Source organism: Moschus berezovskii, chromosome 24, assembly GCF_049115385.1.
Source record: "Moschus berezovskii isolate FMDL1 chromosome 24, NW_MosBer_1.0, whole genome shotgun sequence".
NCBI classification, from domain to species: domain Eukaryota; kingdom Metazoa; phylum Chordata; class Mammalia; order Artiodactyla; family Moschidae; genus Moschus; species Moschus berezovskii.
The window spans coordinates 58,352,754-58,371,311 of record NC_142483.1 but is presented as its reverse complement, the minus strand read 5'-3'; the positions used below and the strand labels follow the sequence as shown (position 1 = coordinate 58,371,311).

The following is an 18,558-nucleotide window of genomic DNA, read 5'->3' as shown; positions in this document are numbered from 1 at the left end:
GATGGGGAAACAGTGGAAACAGTGTCAGACTTTATTTTTTGGGGCTCCTAAATCACTGCGGATGCTGATTGCAGCCATGAAATTAAAAGACGCTTTCTCCTTGGAAGGAAAGTTATGACCAACCTAGATAGCATATTAAAAAGCAGAGACATTACTTTGTCAACCAAGGTCTGTCTAGTCAAGGCTATGGTTTTTCCAGTGGTCATGTATAGTTGGACTGTGAAGAAAGCTGAGCGCTGAAGAATTGATGCTTTTGAACTGTGGTGTTGGAGAAGACTCTTGAGAGTCCCTTGGACTACAAGGAGATCAGTCCTGGGTGTTCATTGGAAGGACTGATGCTAAAGCTGAAGCTCCAATACTTTGGCCACCTCATGTGAAGAGCTGACTCACTGGAAAAGACTCTGATGCTGGGAGGGATTGGGGGCAGGAGGAGAAGGAGACGACAGAGAATGAGATGGCTGGATGGCATCACTGACTCGATGGAGGTGAGTTTGAGTGAACTCTAGAAGTTGGTGATGGATGGGGAGGCCTGGCGTGCTGTGATTCATGGGGTCACAAAGAGTCGGACACGACTGAGTGACTGAACTGAACTGAAGGTTATGCTTAAAATCCTTCAAGCTAGGCTTCAAGCTGCTTCTACATGAATCTAGAAATTCCAGGTGTACAAGCTAGGCTTAGAAAAAGCAAAGGAACCAGAGATCAAATTGCCAGCATTTGTTGCATCCTAGAGAAGAAAGCAAGGGAATTCCAGAAAAATATCTACTTCTGCTTCACTGACTATGCTAAAACCTTTGACTGTGTGGATCACAGCAAACTGGAAAATTCTTCCAGAGATGGGAAAACCGCATCACCTTACCTGAGAAACACGTATGTGGGTCAAGAAGCAACAGTTAGAACCTTATGTGGAACAACTGACTGGTTTAAAATTGAGAAGGGAGTGTGACAAGGCTGTATATTGTCACCCTGTCTATTTAACTTACATGCAGAGTTCAGTTCAGTTCAGTTCAGTCGCTCAGTCGTGTCCGACTCTCCGCGACCCCATGAATCACAGCACGCCAGGCCTCCCTGTCCATCACCAACTCCCGGAGCTCACTCAAACTCATGTCCACAGAGTCGGTGATGCCATCCAGCCATCTCATTCTCGGTCGTCCCCTTCTTCTCCCGCCCCCAACCTTTCCCAGCATCAGAGTCTTTTCCAGTGAGTCAACTCGTCGCATGAGGTGGCCAAAGTATTGCAGTTTCAGCTTCAGCATCAGTCCTTCCAATGAACACCCAGGATCGATCTCCCTTAGAATGGACTGGTTGGATCTCCTTGCAGTCCAAGGGACTCTCGAGAGTCTTCTCCAACACCACAGTGTACATCATGTGAAATGCTGGGTTGAATAAATCACAAGCTGGAGTCGAGATTGCTAGGAGAAATAACAACAATCTCAGATACACAGATGATATTACTCTAACAGCAGAAAGTGAAGAAGAACTAAAGATGATGGTAAAGTAAAGAAGAACTTGATGACGGTGAAAGAGGAGAGTGAAAAAGTTGGCTTAAAACTCAACATTCAAAAAACGAAGATTGTGGCATCTGGTCCCATCACATCATGGCAACTAGATTGGGAGAAAGTGGAAGCAGTGACAGATTTGATTTTCTTGGGCTCTAAAATCACTGGAGACGGTGACTGAAGCCATGGAATTAAAAGATACTTGCTCCTTAGTAGGAAGGCTAAGACAAATCTAGACGGCATATTAAAACGCAGAGACAGGCTCCCACAGTATGGCCGGCGACATGAGCTAGCGCTCGCTCTACTCTCTCCAACGGGGAAACAGCGGACTACAAGAGACTGAGCTGTATCTGCCTCTATTTCCAACAGACTCACGTTCAACTTTCGCTCACCCACACACACAAAGCCGGGAAAATTTTATTAATCCTTTTTTTAAAAAAAGTTAATATAAAATTATAGCAAAAAAAAAAAAAAAGGAACCTGAACTTTAGTAACACAGCTGGAACAATCCGCAGCGGCGGCGGCGGGAGAAGAGATTTAATTTAGTTGATTTTCTGTGGTTGTTGGTTGTTCGCTAGTCTCACGGTGATGGAAGCTGCACATTTTTTCGAAGGGACCGAGAAATTGCTGGAGGTTTGGTTCTCCAGGCAGCTTCCCGACGCAAACCAAGGATCTGGGGATCTTCGCACCATCCTAAGTGGTTTAGAATTCGCCTCAATGCTAAGGACACTGGTTCAGTCCCTGGCCTGGGAAGATCCTGCATGCCGCAGGGCAGCTGAGCCCATGTACCACAACTACTGAAGCCCACTCACCGTAGAACCTGTGCCCCGCAACAAGACAAGTCACCACAGTGAGAAGACCCCTGCTTCCCACAACTACAGAAAGCCTGTACACAGCAATGAAGACCAGCACAGCCAAAAATAAACAACTATTAAAAAATAAAAGTCTAACATTAAATTTAACCATTTTAAGTGAACATTCAGTATTAAGTATATTCACATTGTTGTGCAAGAGATCTGTAGAACTTTTCATTTTGCAAAAGTGAAACTACCCATTAAAGGCTAATTTCCCCTTCCCTCTTCAAAAAAATAAAAAATAAAACGCAGAGACATCACTTTGCCAAAAAAGGTCTGGATAGTCAAAGCTATGGTTTTTCCAGTAGTCGTGAGATGTGAGAATTGGACCACAGTCGTCTCACAGATGTGAGAATTGGACCACAAAGAAGGCTGAATGCCAAAGAATTGATGCTTTCAAATTGTGGTGTTGGAGAAGACTCTTCAGAGTCCGTTGGACTGCAAGGAAGTCAATGCAGCCAATCCTAAAGGAAAACAATCCTGAATATTCACTGGAAGGACTGATGCTGAAGCTGAAGCCGCAGTACTTTGGCCACGTGATGCAAATAACCGACTTATTGGGAAAGACCCTGATGCTGGGAAAGATTGAAGGCAAAAGAATAGGGTTACTGAGGAGATGAGATGAAGTAGGTAGATAGCATCACCAACCTCATGGACATCAATCTGAGAAAACTCCAGGAGATAGTGAAGGACAAGGAGGCTTGGCATGCGGCTGTCCATGTGGTCACAAAGAGTCAGGCGTGACTTAGGGACTGATCATCAACAACAGAGTTTTTATTGTTATGTTTGTGAATCTATCCATATTTCCCATGATGTCTTGTTTCTCCTTGTTTTTTTTTTTTTGTTTGTTTGTTTTCTTTTGCTTAGTATGGCTTACACAAAACTGAATTGAGATAGTTGCCATTTAAAAATATTTTTCTTTTCTTCCCTTATAACAGCATCTTAAATGTCTATGTGGGTGAAAACCAATAAATATTTTAAAAATTTCTTTTTCACTGAATTGCTCAACAGAATTTTTATTGATTATTGAGTACATGGCAGGCATTCTTCTAAATAGACACCACGGACATCAGTTAGAGCTTGTGCATTGAGCAGACTATTATATTAATGAATTCCATCTCTCTGCAAGAGTTTGAAATGCCATTTATTCCTTGAGTAAATTGTTACATGTTTTGGATCTGTTTCTTTCTGTTAGAGTTTGTTATTTTCTTTTTTTAATTCTAGTATCCATCTTGGTTGTGATTGGGAGTAAATATGTCCTAATTAATACAAAAACTCAACAAAATCAAGACTCAATTAAAAATATCTCATCTAAATTTCTAGTGTGAGGGTGATAATGGTAATATTATTTTGTTACATGGTTTTTAGGGAACTATTAAAGTTAAAAATAAGAAAATATATTTTGGTTTTATAGCCATTTTTAAATTGAAAGGATCAGGTTTGGCAAGCAGTCCTCCAACTGTCATTAAAATGTGATACGATCCCATATAACTGGGTATAATAAAAAGCATAATAATTATTTATAAGCAGAAATTCCAGTAATTGGCACAACTGCCATTGTCCACATACATTTTTTTCTGCTTTCATCTTTATTTTTATATTATGTAAAATTGTTACATGAGTAAATTCTGATGCATTATGCATATTTTGATTTAGTATTTGCCTTCATTAATTGTTTTATTCTAGTGTCATATGTAGTTATTCTTTTCAATGTTTTTAGACATGTGTGTCTCTATACACATATACAGACTATTGACAAATATGTGCTTACTCTTATGTATTTTGATACATAATTTTATCATCATAATTATACCTGGTGCCAAAGTAGTTGAATGTTTCTGTGTTATTTGTCCAAATATTTCAACTTGTCAGATTTCATCTACTATAATGACTATATTCGGTTATGCTGCATTGCAATCATCCTATTTTCAATCAAAGACTGTTTTCAAAATCTTGTCTCATAAAAATGAACTACCACCAATTACATTTGAGCTACATACCCTTGGCTGGATCGAGACTGTCTGAGGCTCTTTTTGCATCCATCTTAGTTGTCTGTATCTTAGTGATAGATTTTCTAATGGCTAATCTCTAACTTTCAAAATTTTAAAGGGAAGCAATTTTTCATGACTTAACCTGTATTGGTTATGATATACACCACAGACTTATCCATGCTACTCATTTCTTGATCTTGGCTGTACATAAGTAGTACAAGCAAATCATATTTATCTCACACTTTGTGCCACGATTCTAGCATTTATTTGGCATGTTGGATGATAGGTTGAGAGATGTTTTCAATTCCCTCATTAAATTTAAAGGTTTTTTTTTTTTTAAAAAAAAAAACAACAACAACTGTTGTTTTTATTAGCAATTACAGATGACTGTGCCAGAAGCAGGTTCCACATCATTAAATAAATTCAGTTGTCTTTACACAGTCTTACACAAGGTGCCAAAATTCTATCATTTCATCATGGGAATCCTGTGATGTGAGATGCATTACAATATTGTATAGTTTGTAGACACTAGGAGTTTCTGAGATGTGAAGTGACAGCCCCAAATCATACGTTGGAATATGTCAGACACATTCTTGAATTCCAGTCTCTGATTTTAAGTTCAGGATACTTTTCATTATGTACTAAAAACAAAACCAAAAAAACCCAGAAAACCAAAAAACTACCTGTACTGGCTGGTTGACTGATTTAATCTTATGAGGTATTCTTTTTTATCAAAAATATTCACTTGAGTTGAGAATTGAATAATTATGTAGTAAAAGCTTTACTTAGCAAATGAAATTGGTTACAATAAATACTGAAAATGTCTTCATTTTGTATTGAACATTGACTTGCCTTTAGGTTCTGTTTTCTCTGCTTTTGAATTTATAATTCTAATCTATTACAAGTAAAACAAATTGGTCTCTTCATTTTTTGTTGATTATGTTAAGGTTTTAAATTTAACATATTACTTTGTGTTTGTTAAAAGGTGCTGATTATAGGAAATTTTCAACAGATTAAAGAAAATGAATTATAGGTAATTTCAGCATCTAGAGATTATGAATATTGGAAATATCTTTTGTCAGTCTGTGTGTATACACACATATACATCAACACACATGTATACAAACAAACTTACATGAAAATACACATGAACATTTTCTTCTGATTTAAACAAAATTTGGACTCTACTGTTTGAGGTTATAAATGTCCCATACTCTTTGATGACATGATTTCAACATTCATATCATATCAGTTTAAACAAACCATGTCCATTCTTCCCTTTACCTCTATTTTCATTGAATTGCTCAAACTATATTTTTATTACTACTAATGAATTTTTCCATAATATAATAATAAAATTTAGCATCTTTTTTTTTTTTTACTGATTTACTATTACAGGAAAGGAAAAGTGACAACTTTTTTTGTATTTTTTTTAAGTTTATTAATTTTTTATTGACGGATTATTGCTTTACAGAATTTTGCTGTTTTCTGTCAAAGCTAAGCATGAATCAGCCATAGGTATACATATATCCCCTCCCGTTTGAACCTCCCTCCCTCCCCATCCCACCTCTCTAGGTTGATATGAGCCCCTGTTTGAGTTTCCTGAGCCATACAGCAAATTCCCGTTGGCTATCTATTTTACATATGGTAATGTAAGTTTCCATGTTACTCTTTCCATACATCTCACCCTCTCCTCCCCTCTCCCCGTGTCCATAAGTCTGTTCTCCATGTCTGTTTCTCTACCAGAAAAACAAACAACCCAATCAAAAAATGGGAAAAAGACCTAAACAGACATTTCTCCAAAGAAGACATAAGACATGAAAAGATGCTCAACATTGCTCATTATTAGAGAAATGCAAATCAAAACTACAATAAGATATCACCTCACACCGGTCAGAATGGCCCTCATCAAACAATAAATACTGCAAACAATAAATGCTGGAAAGCATGTGGAGAAAAGGGAACACTCTTGCATTGTTGGTGGGAATGTAAAGTGATAGAGCAACTATGGAAGACGGTATGGAGATTCCTTAAAACACTAGGAATAAAACCACCATATGACCCAGCAATCCCACTCCTAGGCATATACCCTGAGGACACCAAAACTGAAAGAGACATATGTATCCCATTGTTCATTGCAGCATTATTTACAATAGCTGGAACATGGAAGCAACCTAGATGTCCATCGACAGAAGAATGGATAAACAAGCTGTGGTACATATACACAATGGAATATTAAACCATAAAAAGGAACGCATTTGAGTCAGTTCCGATGAAGTAGATGAACCTAGAACCTATTATACAGTGAAGAGAGTCAGAAAGAGAAAGATAAATATTGTATTCTAATACATATAAATGGAATCTAGAAAAATGGTACTGAAGAAAAGGGACAACTTCTAATGAAAGAAGATTTTAGTTAGTAATATTATATACTTTGTCTGATTAAGCATGGTAAAGCAGTGATGGGAACAATAACAGACCTTTTATGCCCGTGTAGATCATTAAGAAATAAGATGATGGCGACCTTTAGAAGACACGGACTGCCAATGAATCCAATTATCAATGCTCTGTAAGGCTGAGCCTTGGCATGCAGTGGAACATCTGTACTGTTCTGAGGATGTTTTGAGAACATAATCTTGTGGCTTTCCAGGAATAAGCATCTTTAGATGGCCAGACACCATGGACCAAAACGTTCACTAACATTACATCCATCGCCCACTCACCCTCTTGGTGAAGGCAGGCTTGTGAGAATTTGGGGGACTAGAGGCAACAGACTGGAGGAGGAGTCACTTCTGCCTTCGCTTTTGGCCACACACAGGACATGAGACTGTGGAGCACGGCTCAGGAGCTGAGCCTTGAATGCTCAGTTCAGTTGCCTTTCATGTGTAGGTCAAGGAACATTGTGAGAACATTTTGCTTTTGGCTCTTAGTTTCTCTAAATACTTCCACGTCTGGCCATCCACAAAATCCTAATGGTCATCTTTAAATTTTTTTAAGAAGAGTTTAAATCAGAACTTAAAAAAGAAATTGATGCCTCTCTTGTAAGGTGAGAAAGTAAATTGTAAATTGAGTAATTTGTTTTCTCTCTTGTAAATTGAAAAAATTTTTCTGTCTTTTCTTCCTGGAGGGGAAAAGGGAAGACAAACTCCAGGTTTTGTTTGAAATTGTCTGTGACTTCTCAGGTGTAAATTTATTGTCCTATTTCTTTGCTCAATCTAGTCTCCTTTGTACTGGATCTTGCTGCTAATTACCTAAAATGTCTGGCTTTTAGATAACACCTTTGCTTGATTTCCAAGGATAGCATAAGGTTTCCCAGTTCTTAATTGAAGCTCTTCATATCTATAGGAATTGATGGTGGAGGAGACTTAAAAATATAGATTTAACTCTTACTGTATTGAATTAGGCCTTGGAAACATGATTTTGCAGTATTTTCTGATGTGGGAGTAAAACTTAATTTCTTTAAATATTTTTATCTTGATGTTTAGTTTCTAAATTTTGCTTTACAATAACACTATAACAAATTTCTTTGTATCTCTAACTTTACCCGTATACCTCAAAAGCTTTCTTTGAGTGTGTGCTCAGTCGCTCAGTCGGGTACAACTCTTTGGAGCCCCATGGACTGTAGCCCGCCAGGCTCCTCTGTACATGGGATTCACCAGCAAGAATACTGGAATGGGTTGCCATGTCCTCCGCCAGGGAATTTTCCCAACTCAGGGACTGAACCTGCGTCTCTTGAGTCTCCTGTATTGGCAGGCAGATTCTTTACCCCTGCACCACCTGGAAAGCCCATACATAGTGAGGTTACCTCAAAGTTTACTTTGTAATACTTATTCTGCCTTCACTCTAGAAGACTCAGTAATACACTATTTTGAGACAATTTTTGAAGTAACACAGGCCACAGAAAATAAAGAGAACAATATTGGTCAGTTACAGATCAAAAAACCTGCCTGGGAAAGTGAGCTTCTCCCTCTTCCTTCCTAGTCCTGAGATCCAGGGAACAAAGGATGTACATTTAGAGAAGATGTTTGTGTTCCTGTATGTCTCTAGCCCCTATCCTTTTAAGCATTTACAATAATCACATTTTTAGCTTAAAAAGGAGATTTAGAGTTATATTCAACCAATATTTCTCAAATATTTATTATGTGCTAAACAATATGCTGGGAGGGATTGCGGGCAGGAGGAGAAGGGGACGACAGAGAATGAGATGGCTGGATGGCATCTCCGACTCGATGGACATGAGTTTGGGTGAACTCCAGGAGTTGGTGATGGACAGGGAGGCCTGGCGTGCTGTGATTCATGGGGTCACGGAAAGTCGGACACGACTGAGCAACTGAACTGAACTGAAACAATTAACTGGACAGTAGAAAGGCAGGAAATAAAAATCTATGTATCTATTAGTGTTTATGTATTGTGTATATATCAGTGTATCTATGTATCTTTGTTTTTATCTATGAGAAAAGATTCTTGCCTTCATGTACTTCCTTTTTTCATTGAGGAGCAAAGATATGCAATTCTCAAACTTTAGAATAAGTGTCAAAATGTGTTGCATAGATTGTGGAGTAGAAGAGGAAGGAGAAGTATTGGTGGCTGATTTGAATGGACACTGATCAATTGTTCAGATGATGCATTGTAGTCATTACTGTGCCAAGGAAATTGATTCTAGGATGGTTTTGTAAAGTGTCTTTTGTTCTTAATATATGTTAATATATTTACTTTTAATTACTTAAATAACTGCATATATTTTTCACAGATTTAAGCAATGAATAATAATTTGCACTTAAAATATTGAATCAATAATTACTAACAGAACACTTTCTAGGTTAAGGAAAAAGTTAATTTAAAAAAGCTAATTGCAGAACAATATATACAGTATGCTTTAATTTCTAGAAGTACAAAAGTCAAAAACACAAAATAGAACTACATATGTATATAACATCGTTGTGTATAACTATAACTATATATTATATGTGTGTGTGTGTTAGTCTCTCAGTTGTGTCCAACTCTTTGTGATCCCATGAACTGTAGCCCACAAGGCTCTGCTGTCCATGGAATTCTCCAGTCAACGATACTGGAGTGGGTTGCCATTCCCTCTCCAAGTGATCTTCCTGATCCAGGGATCTAAGCCATGTCTCCTACATTGCAGGCAGATTCTTTATTGTGTGAGCCACAGGGATGTGGGAAACCACAAGTTATTTCTCTACTGTGTCATTCATTTTCCCATATAGACTGAAAACGCATCTGATAAAAGTGAGATTTGAGACCCTGAGCTGTGATCTGGGTCTTATTCCAGGGCACAATATTACCCCTGCCACAGGTGGTATATCTCTCAGGTCCTGCCCATTCCTGAAAGGCAGGGCACACAGCTGAGGTGGTCACAGCAGGTTAGGAGACATTGTTCCCAATGATTGGTAGCAATCTTGACCTCATTTCCTTTGTCTCCTGTATAAAAACAAATCTCTTTTCAACTTCATCCTTCTTCTCGCAAGCTTTCTCACTTAAACCCTGAAACAACTCACTGTGGTCCATCGATCTGGCTCTACCCCAGATGGAAAGGATGAGCCTGGCTAACAGGTGGCTTCTCCTTGTGTCTGCAGCATCACTTCATAACCTTCGGGGCATGTTTACAACCAAATTCCAGTCATACTTATGAGTTAAAACTTAGCTTCCCTAGAAAGAGAATCATCAAGGACCAGCTGTGCTTGGTTCCTTAGCAGTTCTCAAGGGAGCTCTAGTGGTGAGAGATGTAAGTGGTTCCGAGGAGGTTCTGTACCAAGCTTCTAGTACCCAGAGGCTCATTTTAAAGTTAAGGCTGTGCCCCGTGGAGAGTCAATAAAGTCATCCTTCACGGACACTTTTCCACCCTGCCCCCTTCCTTAGGGTGTAACAATCAGAAGGGGAAGCCCCACCTTCCTGGGAGCACAATAAATGCACATTCTCCTTTCACAGAAAACACGGAGCACTTGCCTGGTGCCCTTACGAGCAAACAGTCCTTGAGCCATGATTTAAAGACTGTAGCTGGATACATTTTTTAATTAATGAGTATTCAACTGTTTTACTCAGAAAGACTGAAAGAAAACAAAGATGAAGGACTTACTTGTATCATGAAAGAAACTTCCAGGTAGTGGGTGGGGAGCTGGGGAAAGAGAAGTGACAGCCAGATTCCAAGGGAAGAATTGCGTTCTGTGTGTTCCTTTAACCACACTGAGAATGGGAGGATGCGGCTCAATCCGCTGCAGTGTCCCACACCCACCCACTCAATTCCTCCTGCTCCTTCTCTCATGGTTGCCACCACCTCTTTCATAATTCCAGGCTATATGTTTCTTTGTTGTTGTACAGTCTCTAAGTTGTGTCTGACACTGTGACACCATGAACTACAGCACTCCAGGCTTCCCTGTCTTTCACTGTCTTACAGAGTTTGCTCAAACTCATGTCCTTTGAGTTGGTGATGTCATCCAACCATCTCATCCTCTGTCGCCCCTTTCTCCTGCCTTCAGTCTTTCCAAACATCAGGGCCTTTTCCAGTGAGTCAGCTCTTCACATCTGCTGGCCAAATTTGGAGCTTCAGCTTCAGCATCAGTCCTTCCAATAAATACTCAGGATGGATTGATCTCCTTGCTGTCCAAGGGAATCTCAAGAGTCTTCAGCACCACAGTTGGAAATCATCAGTTCTTTGGCATTCAGCCTTCTTATGGTCCAGCTCTCACACCCATACATGACTACAGGAAAAACCATAACTTTGACTATTCAGATCTTTGTTGGCAAAGTGATGTCTCTGCTTTTTAATATGCTGTCTAGGTTTGTCATAGCTTTTCTTCCAAGGAGCATGCATCTTTTAGTTTCATGGCTGCAGTCACTGTCTGTGGTAATTTTGGAACCCAAAGAAATGAAGTCTGTCACTACTTCCATTTTCCCCATCTATCTGCCATGAAATGATGGGACCAGGTGTCATCTGCATATCTGAGGTTGCTGATATTTCTCCTGGCAACTTTGATTCCAGATTGTGATTCATTCAGCTCACTATTTCACATGATATACTCTGCGTATGAAGAAAGCTGATCGCCGAAGAATTGATGCTTTTGAACTGTGGTGTTGGAGAAGACTCTTGAGAGTCCCTTGTACTGCAAGGAGATCCAACCAGTCCATTCTAAGGGGGATCGATCCTGGGTGTTCATTGGAAGGACTGATGCTAAAGCTGAAACTGCAATACTTTGGCCACCTCATGTGACGAGTTGACTCACTGGAAAAGACTCTGATGCTGGGAAAGGTTGGGGGCGGGAGGAGAAGGGGACGACCGAGAATGAGATGGCTGGATGGCATCACTGACTCTGTGGACATGAGTTTGAGTGAACTCTGGGATTTGGTGATGGACAGGGAGGCCTGGCGTGCTATGATTCATGGGGTCGCGGAGAGTCGGACACGACTGAGCTACTGAACTGAACTGAACTCTGCGTATAAGTTAAATAATCAGGGTGACAGTATATATCCTTGATGTATTCCTTTGTCAACTTGAACCAGTCCATTTTTCCATGTGTGGTTCTAACTGTTGCTTCTTGACGCATATATCAGGTTTCTCAAGCGACAGGTAAGGTGGTCTGGTATTTCCATCTGTTTAAATTTTCCACAATTTGTTGTGATCTATACGGTCAAAGGAGAAGGCAATGGCAAGCCACTCCAGTACTCTTGCCTAGAAAATCCCATGGATGGAGGAGCCTGGTAGGCTGCAGTCATTGGGATCGCTAAGTGTCGGACACGACTGAGCGACTTTACTTTCACTTTTCACTTTCACACATTGGAGAAGGAAATGGCAACCCACTCCAGTGTTCTTGCCTGGAGAATCCCAGGGACGGGGGAGCCTGGTGGGCTTCCGTCTAAGGGGTCACACAGAGTCGGACACGACTGAAGTGACTCAGCAGCAGCAGCAGCAGCATACGGTCAAAGGCTTTAGCATAGTCAATGAAGCAGAAGTATACGTTTTTTTTGGAATTCTCTTGCTTTTTCTGTGATTCAGCAGATGTTGGCAGTTTGATCTCTGGTTCCTCTGCCTTTTCTAAATCCACCTTGTACATCTGGAAGTTCTCGATTCACGTATTGTTGAAGCCTAGCTTGAAGGATTTTGAGTATTACCTTGCTAGCATATGAAATGAGTGCAGTTGTATGGTAGTGTAAACATTCTTTGGCACTGGAATAAAAACAGACCTTTTTCAGTTCTATGGGCACTGCTGAGTTTTCCAAATCTGCTGGCATATTGAGTGCAGCACTTTAACAGCATCATCATTTTGGATTTGAACTAGCTCAAATGGAATTCCATCACCTCCACTGTTCCTAGTAATGCTTCCTGAGGCCCACTTGCTTTCACACTCAGGATGTCTGGGTCTAGGTGAGTGGCCACACCATTGTGGTTCTTCGGCTCATTAAGACCTATTTTGTATAGTTCTGTATGTTCTTGCCACCTCCTCTTAATTGCTGCTGCTCTGTTAGGTCCTCGCCATTTTGTCCTTTATTGTGCCCATCTTTGCATGAAATACTCCCTTCATAGATCTTGGGGACATTTTATTTTGTTCTTTGTAGGATGGGCATGCCTGAGCACTGTCGCTACACCACTCTTGGCATCTGAAGCCAACCTTGAAATGGGTGGCACTGACCTTGGAGGGCTGTCCACTGCTCATCATCACCTCCCATGAAACATACCTGACTGCTGCCACTTCACCCAGTTTCCAGCTATGCCCACCACTTCCAAGGTTGATCCTGGGGGCACCACAGCTTCACTACGTGGATCCTCTGTGAACCAAGAATAGGGATGGCTGCTTGGCATGGTGGGGAAGTCTGTGGGTGTCCAGCAGGTGTTCGTTACTTTCAACTAATCACCATGGGAACCAGTGACTGTACAAAGCATTGGAACTGGGTAATAGTTAAGTACTCAGAAATTTCTCAGGAGGAAGTTGATCCTTCTATACCCTTGTATGTCGTGGATGACTAAGAAACAGGAAATGCTGTGGAAGGAGAAAATGGCAAGAAAAGGAAATTTCTGAGAAGAGTAACTTCTTTTATCTTTGGAAAAATTCATAAAAACAGCAATTTGCCCTTTGGAATGGAAACTTTTTGTTAATTGTTCTAGGCTCATTAAAATTCATGATTTTAAGTATGTCAGATTCTGTGATGATATTTTATTATTTTTAAAGAAAACAGAAGACTTTAATAACTTCATTCTGAAGAAAACCAGACAAATAGTTCTTAAAACAACTTTTGATTCTTATAATTGAAGAATTAAGTAAAATCTATTAACCCCAGCCTCTCTCCCTGTCTTTTCAAGGAATTTACTCCCAGCTGTAGGTTTATTTCTCTTCTCTACTTTCTGAGCCAGTTCTCTGAAGGATGGAGCTGGCTTTCAGTCCCTGCATTCTGGTGGGAAAGGAGCATTGGACTCCTTTTCCAGGTACACTGCCCTGAGAATGAGGGTCCTAGGGCTCACCAGGCATCCTTGCATACTCTGTGTTTCTCACTGTACTGCTGCGGCCCAGCTCTGGTCATGGGATTCTATGGCACATGTGTGCTTTGTTAGCTGACCTTCATAGAACTGACCTTCTTTCTGATCCATATCCTGAGTTTCTTTGTAAAGATTCTGGTGTGCAGTCTCCTTACTGTAACTGCAGTCTGACTCCATTCTTCACAGAGCCCATTACTAGTGTATGCTCCCTGGTTGCATCTCTGGGGTTTAGTCATTTCCTCTGTTCTCAGGTGTTGAACTTGTTCTGCCTACCAGGACATTATCTTAGGTCAGAAGTTGCAAACTCACATAGCTTCTGAAAAGAGAGCTGGGTAGGATTGAGATGGACTGAAAGTACATGCTCCATTTAAAAAGGGTGACCGCAAGTTATATCCTGCTGATTAACACAATTTCAGGAGAAAAAAAAAAAATCTGAATTTAGGTGTGAAATTTCCTGACTTGAAAATGTTAGCAACTAATTCAATAAAAGAAGAAAAGACATGTGAGCCAAATACATTCCATCTGCTTCCTGTCCTGTAATGCAGTGACACATGTGTGACTTCTATCTTAGACAATGTTCTTGAACTGTGCAAATCCTGGTATCTGTACTCTTATAGGTGGGTGAGCCTGTGCTGTCACACCTAAGGCTGCGACATCTCACTACTCTTCTAGCCAAGCAGATGGTGGACCTCCAGGAGTAGCTTATTTCCTGTGCATTTCCCATCTTGCTGCATGTCAGGTGTCAGCGTATTCCCGAAGAGCAATTCCTTGGAAATATGATTTTCTAACCCAGGTCTTGTGTGCTAATCGCAATGGTATTTATTAAGAGTATAAACATCAAATATTAGTAGGACATAGACTTTGTTCTCCAACAGCGTGGAGGACCTACTCAAGGTGAACCTCCAATGACTAATGTCCTTGTATAACCCCTTCCCCTTGGGACAGCTGGAACCCATGACCTAGAAAAGGTGATGAAATGACAGGTCCTTGATTAGGTTATGCTCAATGTCAGAGGAGATGGGGTGCTGTGCCCATGATTGCATTTTGTTTTATGAGACTTCTTTGTAACAGTCTGAGCATGAGCATATCCTGCTGGCCCTGAAGAAGCCAACAGCCATGCTCTGACCTGCTTATGGGAAATGTTATGTGTGAGAGAACCATGGGGGGCTGCTATAGCTGCCAGTAACAAGCTGTGTCCCCCAGCCACAATGCTGTGAAGAAATGGATTTTTCCATTCACCTGAGTAAAGCTGGAAGTAGATTCCTCCCTACCAAGCCTTCATTTGAGACCGTAGCCCTGGACAACACTTTAATACAGCATGTGAGATCCTAAGCAGAGGACCCAGCTAAATTCTCCCTGGACTCTTGTCCTAGGGAAACTGTAAGAAGATATAAATATGTTTTTTTAAGCCACTAAATGTGGGGTAATTTTTTATGCAAAACTATTAACAGCCGTTTACAGCTTACCATGAAAAATGCCAGTCCTTGCACCACATAAATCAGGGTAGAGAGACATTTACTTGCTCAGATCCCTTTTAGGGAGAGGTCTGTTGTACTGTACAACATACTGGAAAATGTTGTTTGCTTCATCAGGAGAAAGGTGTGTGCCTGTGGATGTCATAGAGCTCATCAGTATTTTGAGTTCCTTCCTCCTAGGAACATGCTCCCTTGAAGCTGGCACTTCTTTTCCTGCTCTGCCTTGTCCCACAGGGAAGCTGGTTCCTTGAATCTGCTGCTTGCTAGATCCCACCAATAGGAAACCCTGGCAAGAAATTGGAGAGGGGAGAGTGATGGTGAAGATGAGAGATGTCAGGGACCACCTCCTAGTCCTTTTCTAGCTCTGGTAGCATCTTAGGCGGCATCTTTCATGTCCTTCAAAGCTCCACATCCCAAGGGAATGGCCTATTGTGGTTTCAGCTTCTAGAGCATCACTGTGCAACATGATGGCTACTACCATATATCCAGCTATATATGTTTAAATTTAAATAAAATTTTAAAAAATCGAATTGCACTAGCCACATTTCAAGGGCTAGATAGGCACATGTCTCTGGTGGCTACCATATTGGACGGTGCAATTTACAGGTCATTTCCTTTATCTCAGAAGGTCCTATTCAACAGTACTGCACTGTAGAGTGATCTGGCCCATGGGCTCTGGCAACACCACCCCCTCTCTTGGCCATTCTGGTCAGGTGGTGGTAGTGACTGCTTGATGCTGTTAACCTCTGGATTGTCTCACTGTTGTCTCTGAGTTCTCAGCATTTCTATCACCTATATAACCAACTCTCTGCATTGAGATTCCCTTTGTTCAAAATAACTGACTGATTTCTTGCATAATAAGACTTAGAGATACGAGAAGAGACCAGAAGAGGAAAGGACAGGATAATCAGCATTGCTATATTAGTTGTCAATTATTACGTAATGAATTGCCCTGAAACTTAGTGGCATCAAACAACAAAAATTTATTTGATGGTTTCTGTGAGTCAGGAATCTGGTTTAATCTTTCCTAAGAGTGCAGTCATAATGTTAGCAGGAGCTGAAGGCTCATCTGAAGGCTCAGCTTGGGGAGGATCTTCTCTCAGGCTTATCCATGTGGTTGTTGGCCAGGTGTTGGCTGAGACTCCCTGCCACCTGGGCTTCTCCATGGGCTACCTGCGTGCTGCATGGCACAAAGAGGTTATCCCAGGCCAGGTGTGCAGAGGAGAGAGAGTATCTATGATAGGTGATGTCATAATTTACAGCTGAAGTCTGGAATTGACTGGACTGTATCAAATTGACCACGGAGACCACCTGGAACCATGCAGGAGGGAGTACCCAGGATGGGAGAGCCAAGAGGCAGACATCACTGACACCACCTTGGAAGCTGCCTATACAAGTGCTCCAAGGAGGTGGAGTGGGTGTTTTATGCGGGAGATTGCACCTCCTCCTTGGGACTTACATTGGAAAGGGCAGAGGTCACACAGCAAAGGTAAAAGACTGTCCTGGTGTAGAGACTTTTAATAGGAAAAGGCCAGGACCTCAATGATGCCATGTCCACTTTAAATTGTGTGTGACATTCAGATGTTAGAGGTCGGTTCTTCCTGTTTTAACTCAAATCCAAGAAAGGATGGAACCTTATAAAGATATAAGTACTTGCTCTGGAAAGCAATTTGAAAGCATCAGACTATTAAAATCAAGAATTGGGGCTAATGTCATAACATTCAGATATAATGTTTTGTGCAGAAGGACAAAATATGCCTGACTGGAGTGAAATTTCAAATCTGCTAGTTCTTGTCAAACATTCTTGAGTGAACATTTAGCAGCAGAAGCTCAGTGGGCTTGGCAGTGGAGGGGTTTCTAGAAGGGAAGGTTTAGGAAGCACAGCTGACAGAGGGTTCAGTTGGGGGCTGCATGCAGGGCTAGGGTGGGACAGAGAGCACCTCCACCCCGACGTCAGTCTGTGGGAACAAGGTGGGGCGGCTGGTACAGGTCAGCCTGTTCGTCCCCATACAGTGAGCCTGAGGGTTTAGAGATACTGAAACCCTCCAAGGTCAGTGGTGACATCCTCTGATGGAAGAAATCTCACCTTATTTCCAGTCGCTTATGATTACTTTCAGTCAATCTGCCAGGGAATATGGCCTGTAAAAGAAAATGCCACTTCAGAGAGAAATCAGAATAAAGAAGGGGGTTTCCAAGGAGCGTTTTGTTTTCCTGAAAAGAGAAAGAGACAATCAATGGGAGCAAGAGAGAAAGAGACTAAAGGTGGGAGGAAGCCTAGGAGGGTAAAGCACATTTCTTTTCCTAGTGAAATAGTGAATAGTTTCCCCAGTGAATGGTTTCTTTTTTAAAAATTTAAATTGAAAGGTATTTCTGTGTTTGAAAGTTCTAAGCTATAAAAATAAACCCTGGAAGTAGATTGCTTGGGGTAAGATTTAATTAAACATTGTACAGTAAATTAGCATAATTTGATGAGGATCAGCTTTAGTTCCGAGAAACTGCAACAGGCAGAATTCTGAATTTTGTCGTAGTTCTTAAAAGTCTACCATCTCACCTCCAAAATGTAGTTTTAGGGGAAAAAAAACAAGGTATTACCAAGTAGAAGGTGACTTCTTAGAGATATTAGTCTGGCAGCAGGCAGTGAGGAGGGCCCTAATGCAGATACTGAATGTTTGAAAGAGGATTGGTCCTTTGTTAAACGGGATGTATGGAAAAAGGACTTGAGTTCCTCAGCGTGAAGCGGAGAGGCTCTCTCTCAATTTTATGAGAAGACTTGTTGGGCTGTGATTTAATCAACCTTTCAGGCAGAAGCTAGACCTTCCTTCCTCTTTTTTTTCTTTCTCTCCCCCTCCCTCTTTCTTTTTCTTCCTTCCTTCCTTTTCTCTTGACCTTTCTAAATGAAAGGCTACTATAGATCGTAGATAAGAGAGAGAGAGAGGAAAGGGCAGAGGGAAGGAGGGAGAAGGAGAAAGGAGGGAAGGAAGAAAAAGGAAAGGAGAGACAACGAAACACACATTGCAAAGCTCTTTCCTCCTGGATGCAGCTACCTCTTGGTCGCTGTTTTGCTCCCAGCTGTCATTCAGCGGCGTGGCGTGCTCCCCAGACTTACTCAGTGTCCGCAGCTTGTTTGGTAGCTAAGGGATCCAAGAGGCACAACAGGCTAGAGTTTGCTCTTGGCTGGAAAAAAAAAAAATACGGAAGTTTCCCAGACAGCTATCCTGCAAAAAAGTCTCTCCTGTGTGAGTGTGGAATAGTGAAATG

At 41.0% G+C, this 18,558-nt stretch overlaps 1 pseudogene; it reads right to left on the bottom strand.

Annotated features, from left to right (window-relative positions):
• The window catches only part of LOC129547557 (mitochondrial carrier homolog 1 pseudogene), a 52,150-nt pseudogene extending 38,997 nt beyond the window's left edge, over window positions 1-13,153 (bottom strand).
• Window positions 13,154-18,558: the final 5,405 nt, after the last annotated feature.